The sequence below is a fragment of the Notamacropus eugenii genome, chromosome 7 (assembly GCF_028372415.1).
Source record: "Notamacropus eugenii isolate mMacEug1 chromosome 7, mMacEug1.pri_v2, whole genome shotgun sequence".
In the NCBI taxonomy this organism is placed as follows: domain Eukaryota; kingdom Metazoa; phylum Chordata; class Mammalia; order Diprotodontia; family Macropodidae; genus Notamacropus; species Notamacropus eugenii.
In genome coordinates this window covers 153,374,597-153,382,974 of record NC_092878.1, presented here as the reverse complement: position 1 = coordinate 153,382,974, position 8,378 = coordinate 153,374,597, and the positions used below count along the sequence as shown (strand labels likewise).

General features: G+C 37.2%; 1 long non-coding RNA gene across 1 annotated transcript; it reads left to right on the top strand.

The window, feature by feature from the left end:
- Positions 1-619: 619 nt before the first annotated feature.
- LOC140514227 (uncharacterized) lies at positions 620-7,227 on the top strand. The gene is made up of 5 exons (XR_011970478.1): positions 620-786; positions 1,424-1,460; positions 2,071-2,203; positions 3,271-3,346; positions 7,081-7,227. It is a non-coding gene; the product is annotated as an uncharacterized lncRNA (long non-coding RNA).
- Positions 7,228-8,378: the final 1,151 nt, after the last annotated feature.

Here is an 8,378-nt window from a genome sequence, read left to right as displayed (position 1 = left end):
AAATGCTTACTGGCTGTGTGACTCTCTGCAAATCACTTTATTTGTCCTGGTCTTTCAGTTTTCTAATCTGTAGTTTGAGGGGATGGTATTTGGTGCTCTTTCCACCTCTAAGTACATGATCCTTCCTTTTTCCTCTTCAATACTGAACTCATGTATGTGAATGGGAGTGTGATAGGGTCTGCCTCTGTGTTGCTTAAACATTCCAATCCCCTCTATAGTTCCATCATTTGTAATAATGCAATTGAGAACTTTCTGAGTCCTGGTGTCAGTATTTTGTGTGTGTGTGTGTATGTATGTGCATGCATTTGTGCGTGCACCCGTATGTGTGTGTGTGTGTGTGTGTGTGTGTGTGCCCAAGCATGCTAATTTATATTTGTGGAAGAATTTGGAGTGGACTAACTGTACTGTAGGCAGAAGAATAATCTGTGCTGATTGATGATGTTGGAAGTAGTAAATAGGGCTGAAGATGGATTTGACGACACAATTTTGTGGTTGTCCACTCATTTTCAGTCCTATCTGACTCTTTGTGACCTCATTGGGTTTTTTTTAATTGTAATTTTTCAAAATTTATGGAACTTTGGGATGGAGGAATAATCCTTAGGGTCAATCCTGTTCCTCACCATGCTCACATTTGCTTGATGTTCAGTTTTAGGCTATTTGTTTGAAAACGGAAGAAGACACCCTGAGCTAGTTGTCACCGCACTGATAAGGCTTGTCATGGGCTATGAATACATACTTGAGGAGTGCTGCACCACGGCTGACCCTCCTGCTTGCTCTGCCAAAGTGGTAGGTTTCTCATGAGAAAGAAAGAAAAATGAAACTACTTTACTCCCTTGATCTGGAAATGATAGTACAGTGTATTTAAACAAAGAAGGAAATAAAGTGAAGTCATATGATGCTAATTGGACCTTATCTTGGGACTCTTGTCTCATTCTGGGCTTTCAAATCAGGTTGTTAAGAGAAACGTTGAAAGTAATTACATAGAGCTGTCTTAGAGATGGGAAGGTTGGAAATGAGACTCCATCATTCTAGAACAGCTCTTTGACAAAGGAGGTTTTGCTTGTCTCCATTTCCACTAAGACAGAATTAGAAAGAGCATTCTGAGAGGTGAATTCAAGAGAGACACTCAATGTAGCCTCATAGAAGAATTTCTGAGTATTCCTGAGCAGGAGGGTCATTAGGCACTGGAACTGTAATGTCCCTATATAGAAGTTCTGCACATCTTTGTTTGATCTTTTAGGTAAAAAAACTTGCATGAAATTAAGTGATCTGAATAGAATGACTACTGAGGGCTAATTCTAACATGATTCTAAACTGCATATAAACAGTGAAAAATACTAAGTAACACATGTAATGTATCCAATAATTATATGTAATGAATCCACAGAGGACATATTATAAACACAATTTTATTTTCTTTCAGGCTGAACAACAGAAAATTATTATTGATGAGAGAAATAGTAAGTCACTCAGAAGAAACTTGTGGGGCAAATGGTTATAACTGAATAGTATTGAATAGCAATGATCACTGCTAGTATTTGGGTAGAGTTTTTAAATTTCCAAAGTGCTTTACATATATTATCTCCTTTGATCTTCACAACAACCCTGAGAGGTAAGGGTTATCATGAACCCCGTTTTCCAGATGAGAAAACAGAGTTTGAAAAAGATAAAGCAACTAGCCCATAGTCACACATCAAGTGAGAGTCTTAGGCAATGTTTGAGCTCAGGTATCCTTGACTTCAAATTCAACAGTGTATTGCATAATGGCACCCAGTCATCCATCTAAGTCATCTGCCTCCCAATATAGAGTCAAACACGAGGATTGACTGTCACTTTGCATGATGTAATATGTCTAGGATCCCTGAAGGGGAAGGCAGGAAAATATCCTAAGGTGGCCCTAATGCCTTCAAACGTATCATCTTTTCTCATGTTTTTCTCCAAACTTCAAGCTTCAGTGTCAGTATCTTCCCTCCAATTTGTGACCTAGAGCTAGGGGCAGATAAGGCATGGTTGGCTAACCTGGTCCCTCCTTGTATTTCATGCCTATTTATGTGTTTTCTTTCACTCCAGTATACTGGTGGAACTTGTGAAACACAAGCTCAAGATCACTGATGACCAGATCAAGGGCGTCATTACTGATTTCAGAGCATTCATGGAGAAGTGCTGCAAAGAAGCCGACCAGGAAGCCTGTTTTGCTGCACATGTATGGACTTCTTTTTCCTTTTAATTCATCTATATGGGAGTCTTTGGTGATACCTCAAATGTGGGCTTAGGCAAGAATACTTAGGTTTCTTCCCTTAGTTTCCTAAAAGGTGACATCCCTGATCATTCTGAAAGCAAGAACCCATTCCCTTTGTCCCCTTGATTAAAATATTCTTATAGTCCAAAGAATGCTTGGATTTTGTTGTGTATTTGCAGTTTTCTTTCACTTGTCAAATGGTTATCAATCTCCCCTGTCTCCTATGTGTCAGGGTGAATGAAAATCTTAGGTGTGTAGCATTTGTGGCATGGATAAGAATTAGTAGAAAAATTCCTGTAGGTGGCCATCTTTTTGAAAAGGACCAATCTGTAATCCAGTCAAATCTGAATGCTTGTACACAGGTAGTAAACCCCCTGCCCCTAGTTTCAACCAACCACTGAATTCAGAATCTGAGAGATGGAAGGGACCTCCGAGATTTTCTAGAGTAGGGATTCTTAACCTTTTTTGTTCACGGACCTCTTTGACAGCCTGCTGAATCCTGTGGACCTCTTCTCAGATGAATGTTTTTGAAGTACACAAAATTGAATTCCAACTAATTATATAGAGAAGCAATAAAAATAACTTTATTATTAAAAAAATTAAGAACACCTGGTTTATTCTAATTCCTACTTTAGAATTCTCTCTCTTCCTTACTTGACAATTTATAATCCAGGCTTTATTTGAGGACCTTGAGGTAGAAGAATCCACTGCTTCTCTCTTTAAAACCTACCCATTTCTCCTCCAGGTTTTGCCAGCACCTATGCCCCAAGAAAGAAGTCTAAGCTCTCTTTCAGAGAAGGAGCTTTCCTATAGCTTCAAAACCAGATAAATATACAGATAAGCATTTTTCTTGAGCAGACATTTCATATTCAGGGATGTTTGTGCTCAAATGTCTTCCCATATCCTTTGATAGTGATGGTTTTGCATAATCAAGGACAATGGATAGTAGTCAATGAGCCCCCTTTCAGGGACCTTAGGCTTGGGCTGTCTGGAATCTCTTTGTCACACATCTGTGATTTCTTTGCCTGCAGGGTCCCAAACTGATTGCTTCAGTTCAAGCTACCTTAGTTTAAACACCAGATGGATGAACCACCAGTAGGATTTCAGGTAACTCTCTTTGGATATTTCATTGGCAATAGATTGATATATCAAGTATCTAGGATTTCAACTTTGTGCAACCACCTTCCAGTGACACATTTCACATCTAATGGATACCTCAGTCTCAGTTGAGTTCAACTGATTTGAGGATAAGCATCAGAGGTTGGGTACAAATTCAAATGTTCCTGACTCAAAGTCCAGCACTCTATGACCTATGCCATATTGTCTGGCAAATGGGCAATACTGGGACCTGAATTTAACTCTACACCACCAAGCGGTCTTAGTGAAAGGGACTGGTGATCTTTGAGAAATCCTCCCACTGGAGCCTGAATGGTATCTTTTTTGTACTGAATCTTACTATACTTGACATGATATAGCCTTGTATTAAAAATCCAAGAGAGCCCATTTTAACAAGTGACAAGCCTTGGGTTAGTTGGCTTGAGAGGCTGCCTCAGCATCAGTCATGGGAACTTTCAACCCTGGGGTAATGTGGGGAGTTTGGCATTTGAACCTGGGAAGATGGAGGGAAACTCTGCTGACCAGAAATGCCAGACCCAGCTGTGCTGTGAAGAGCAGCAGAGTGAGAGAGATCTATCACATGCCCAGTGAGTGCACAAGTGGTGGAGCTGAAGGGTCCTGGCTGCGGGCACTTACAGGTGGTTGAAGGTTTGGCTTTGGTTACAGGCAGGAGCAGAGAACTGAAGACCTGGGGCAAGAGGCACCATTTCCCAAAACCTAGGGCTAGAGGTGATTATAAAAATTAAGCTATCACCACACACAAAAAAATGCACAGGCAAAGGAGAAAGTATCCAACCATAGAAAGTTTTTATGGGAATAGAGATGACCAGGGTTCATCTTCAGAGGAGGATACTGAAATACAGAAACCTCCAAAGAGTAATGTCAAATGGTCACTTGCCCAAAAAGAATTCCTAGAAGATCTTAAAAAAGAGCTTACAATCAAATAACAGAGACGGAGGATAAACTAAAGAAAAAATAAGAATAATCCAAGAAAAACAAGAAGGTTATGAAAGGAAAGTCACCCAATTAGCAAAGGAAATCCAGAATTTTAAAAAAGAAAATGACATCTTGAAACTTAGAATTGGACAAAGTGAAGCTAGAGAAATTATAGAGATCAAGAAATAATTAATCAAAATATGAATAATGAAAAAATAGAAGAGAAAGTGAAACATCTTACAAGAAAAAAACCCAACAGATTTGGAGAATAGATCAAGAAGAGAAAATATAAAAATTATCCAACTAACTGAAAGTTATGATAAAAAAAATCTTGATACAATAATACAAAAAATAATTAAAGAAAATTGTCCTGAGGCATTAGAAAAAGGGGAGGAGGAAAAGCAGAAATAGAAAAAAATCCATCAATTACCACTTAAAAGAGAAAAACTCATAGGGATATCATAGTCAAATTCTGAAACACCCAGCTTAAGGATAAAATATTAAAAGCATCAAGATCAAAACAATTTAAATATGATGGTGCCACAATTAGACAAGACCTAGCAGCATAGACGGTAAAGGACTGTAGAGCTTGGAACATAATATATCAAAGAGCAAAAGAACTGGTGCTCCAACTAAAAATATCATGCCCTACAAGGTTAAGTATTATCCTGAATGAAGAAAAGATGGATATTTGATAAACTCTCAGACTTTCAAGACTTTGTTAAAAAAAACAACAACCCTGGACTTAATAGAAAATTTGACATACAAGACCTAAGAGAAATGTAAGATGTATACCAAAGACTGATTGATTATAAGGGTTTCATAAGGACAGACTGTTTATTTTTTTTACTATATATAGATAGATATACATAACACACACACACACATATCCAAGATTCTTGTTAATAATTAGGTAACTCATAAGTAAGATTGGGGAAAACCTGAGCAGGATATGAATTTAAAAAGTAAAGTCATTTAGAAATAGCTAAAAAGAGTAAATTATTTTATACAAATGAGGTGCAAGAGGAAGAATAGATTTTTTTATCAGGGGGGAGGAGGGCTGGTAGTTCTGGTGACCTACTTTCATCGTGAATGGGTTTAAGAGGGAACAATATGTATATTTAGAAGAGTATAAAAGTATTTAGAAGAGCATAAAAGTCTTCTAAATTCAGAAGAAATAAAATGTTAGGGGTACAGGGAGGGGAGAGAGGACAAGGGAGGGATCTTTAGAGGGGGGAGTGTATAGGTACAAGGGGGATAGAAGGCTGTTTAGGTTTATGGGAATGGGAGGATAAGGGAGGGATCCTTGGAGGGGGTAGGCAAGTAATAGAAGGGCAAGGTAGTGGTTAGAAGTAAAGTAGAGGAGGCAGGAGTGATAGGAAACAAGAGATATGCACAAACAAAAAAAAATATCAGGAGTAGAATATGTTTGGGAGCATGTGTATGTTTATGTATATGTGTATGTATATATAGCTATAGACAACCATATCTAAACTTTATTGTAGTGTTCAGGGGGATGAGTGGAGGGGAAAAAAGACAAAGTAAAAAAGTGCACAGCAGAGAATAAAAGAAAACTCATAAGGAAGCAAAGAAAAGATGGATCATTTTCAACACAAGTATTTATTATATAGGCTTTCTTGAAATTAAAATTTTTTGTTACATAATTTGAATCCTCTCTCATATTCTGCTATGCAATGACATGTTTTTTTTCTTCTTCTTAACTTCATTCATTACTGCATTGTACTTTTTTTTTTGGAATTACTTCAATCTATCTATTGTCTTTTAAATAAGAAGAGCCCTCTATATAGAGGAAGGAAGACTCTAGGCATGGAACCTTGCATATAGAATTGGACTTAGCAGATAAGCTAATTTAATACAACTTTCTTTTTTAAAATTACCTATATAAAGAAAATCTGTCTAGAGAGGGGTACAAGCAGGGATATACTGGGAAAAATAGACGATATAAAATGAAAAAAAACTAAGTTTTTTTAACAGAAGGGGAAATATTAAAATATTGTTTTTACTTAATAATTTTTAAAATCATGTTTACTATGCATATCATCTGATTCAGCAATACCGTTAGTAGGTCTGTGTCTAAAACAGATTTTTTGAAAAGGAAAAGGACATATTTGTACAAAAATATTTGAAACAGTTCTTTTTTGTGTGTGGGCAAAGAATTGGAAAATGGGGGGGGGGGGATGTCCATCATTTGAGAGTTGCTGAGTAAGTTATATATGACCGTAATGGAATATTATTATGCTGTAAGAAATGATGAACAGGATGCTCTCCTAAAAATCTGAAAAGACTTACATAAGGAGATACAAAGTGAAATGAGTAAAAGCAGTAGTGCACCATACCAAGGAATAGCTATATTATATGATGTTCCACTATGAATAACTTCACTGTCCTCAGCAACACAATGATCCAAGACATTTCCAAAGAACTCAATAAGAAAAATGGTAGACACTTCCCGAGAGAGCGAATGGAGTCTTAGTGGAGATTGAGGCATATTATTTTTCGTGTTCTTTTTCATGAGTTCTTTTTTGTGGAGGATCTGTGTTTTCTTTCCCAACGTGATCAATATTTAATATATTTTGCTCAATTATACATATATAACTTACATCAAACTGCTTATTGCCTTAGGGACAGGTGAGGAGGGAAAGAGGGAGAGAATTTTTAATGAAAAAATTTTAAAAAATGAATGTTAGTTGTTTTATATATAATTGGGAAAAATAAAATATTAAGAGTTTTAAAAATTGTTTTTGCATATCATAATTGTTTTCTTCTAGCTGACCTGTGGAAGAAAACAGAGATGAAACTGAGGACTGAAAATTTATCCATCTGCTTTGTTTCTCTGTTGGTGTTGAAACAACAGAACTGAGAGGACATCAATTTTGCCTTAATTTTTTTTCCTTTTCCAGTGTTGCAATAAATAATAAAAAAAGCATACTCATCATGGAAGTTGTCTAGGAGTGATCTTTCTGCTGTGTGAGGATGACTTGTACCACAGGGTATTACCCTCCTAGGTCTATTGGTGTCCGACTCAAACTTTGTCTCCCACCTTAAGCAGTTTTCCCCAGACAAAGATTCCCAACTCTATACTTATGAATTCAGGAACATCAGCAATAATTTTGCATGGGTTACGAGGACATGGATTTGGGGTTCTCTTTTCTTTTTAATTTGATAATATGTCTAAAAATATTGGGGTGAGTCCTAGGACTTGGATGGTAAGAAGGCAAGTTCTAGTTACTAGATATATTAACAAGTATCTTCATCAAGAGAAAATCTGGCCAGTGTGGAAGGCCATGGCATGGATATTCCAGCTGAAAAATTAGTGCCAGGCTGGATAATGGGGTTTGAGATCCAACCTAAAGGATTCAAGCTGAGGTTATGGTGACAGCTAGTCAAAGAGGGAGACATAAAGATGAAGGCTAAGCCTTTTCATTTCAGGAGGTATATTGAGTTGTTAAAAAGGATAGGAAGCTAGGTGATGTAGTGGATAGAGCCCTGGATCGGGAGTGAAGAAGTGATGATTTCAAATCTGGAATCAGACGTTTACTAGCTAGATAACCCTGGTCAGGTTTTTTAACCTCCTTTGGCCTCAGTTTATTCCACTGTAAAATGGGGATAATAATAGCACCTACCTCCCTGGCTGTTTGTGAGGAAAAAATATCAAAATAATTAAGAAGCCCTTAGCATGGCTCCTACCACATTGTAAGCACTACATAAATGTTGTTGGTTATTATTATTGCAGTAGTAGTAGTAGTAGTAGTAGTAGTGGTAGTAGTAGTGGTAGTAGTAGTAGTAGTGGTGGTAGTAGTAGTAGTTGTGGTAGCAGTAGTAGTTGTGGTAGCAGTAGTAGTAGTAATAGTAGTGGTAGTAGTAGTAGTGATAGTAGTAGTGGTAGTAGTGATAGTGGTAGTAGTGATAGTAGTAGTAGTACTAGTAGTAGTGGTAGTAGTAGTAGTAGTGGTGGTAGTAGTAGTAGTAGTAGTGGTAATAGTAGTGGTAGTAGTAGTGGTAGTAGTAGTAGTGGTAGTAGTAGTGGTAGTAGTAGTAGTGGTAGTAGTAGTAGTAGTGGTGGTAG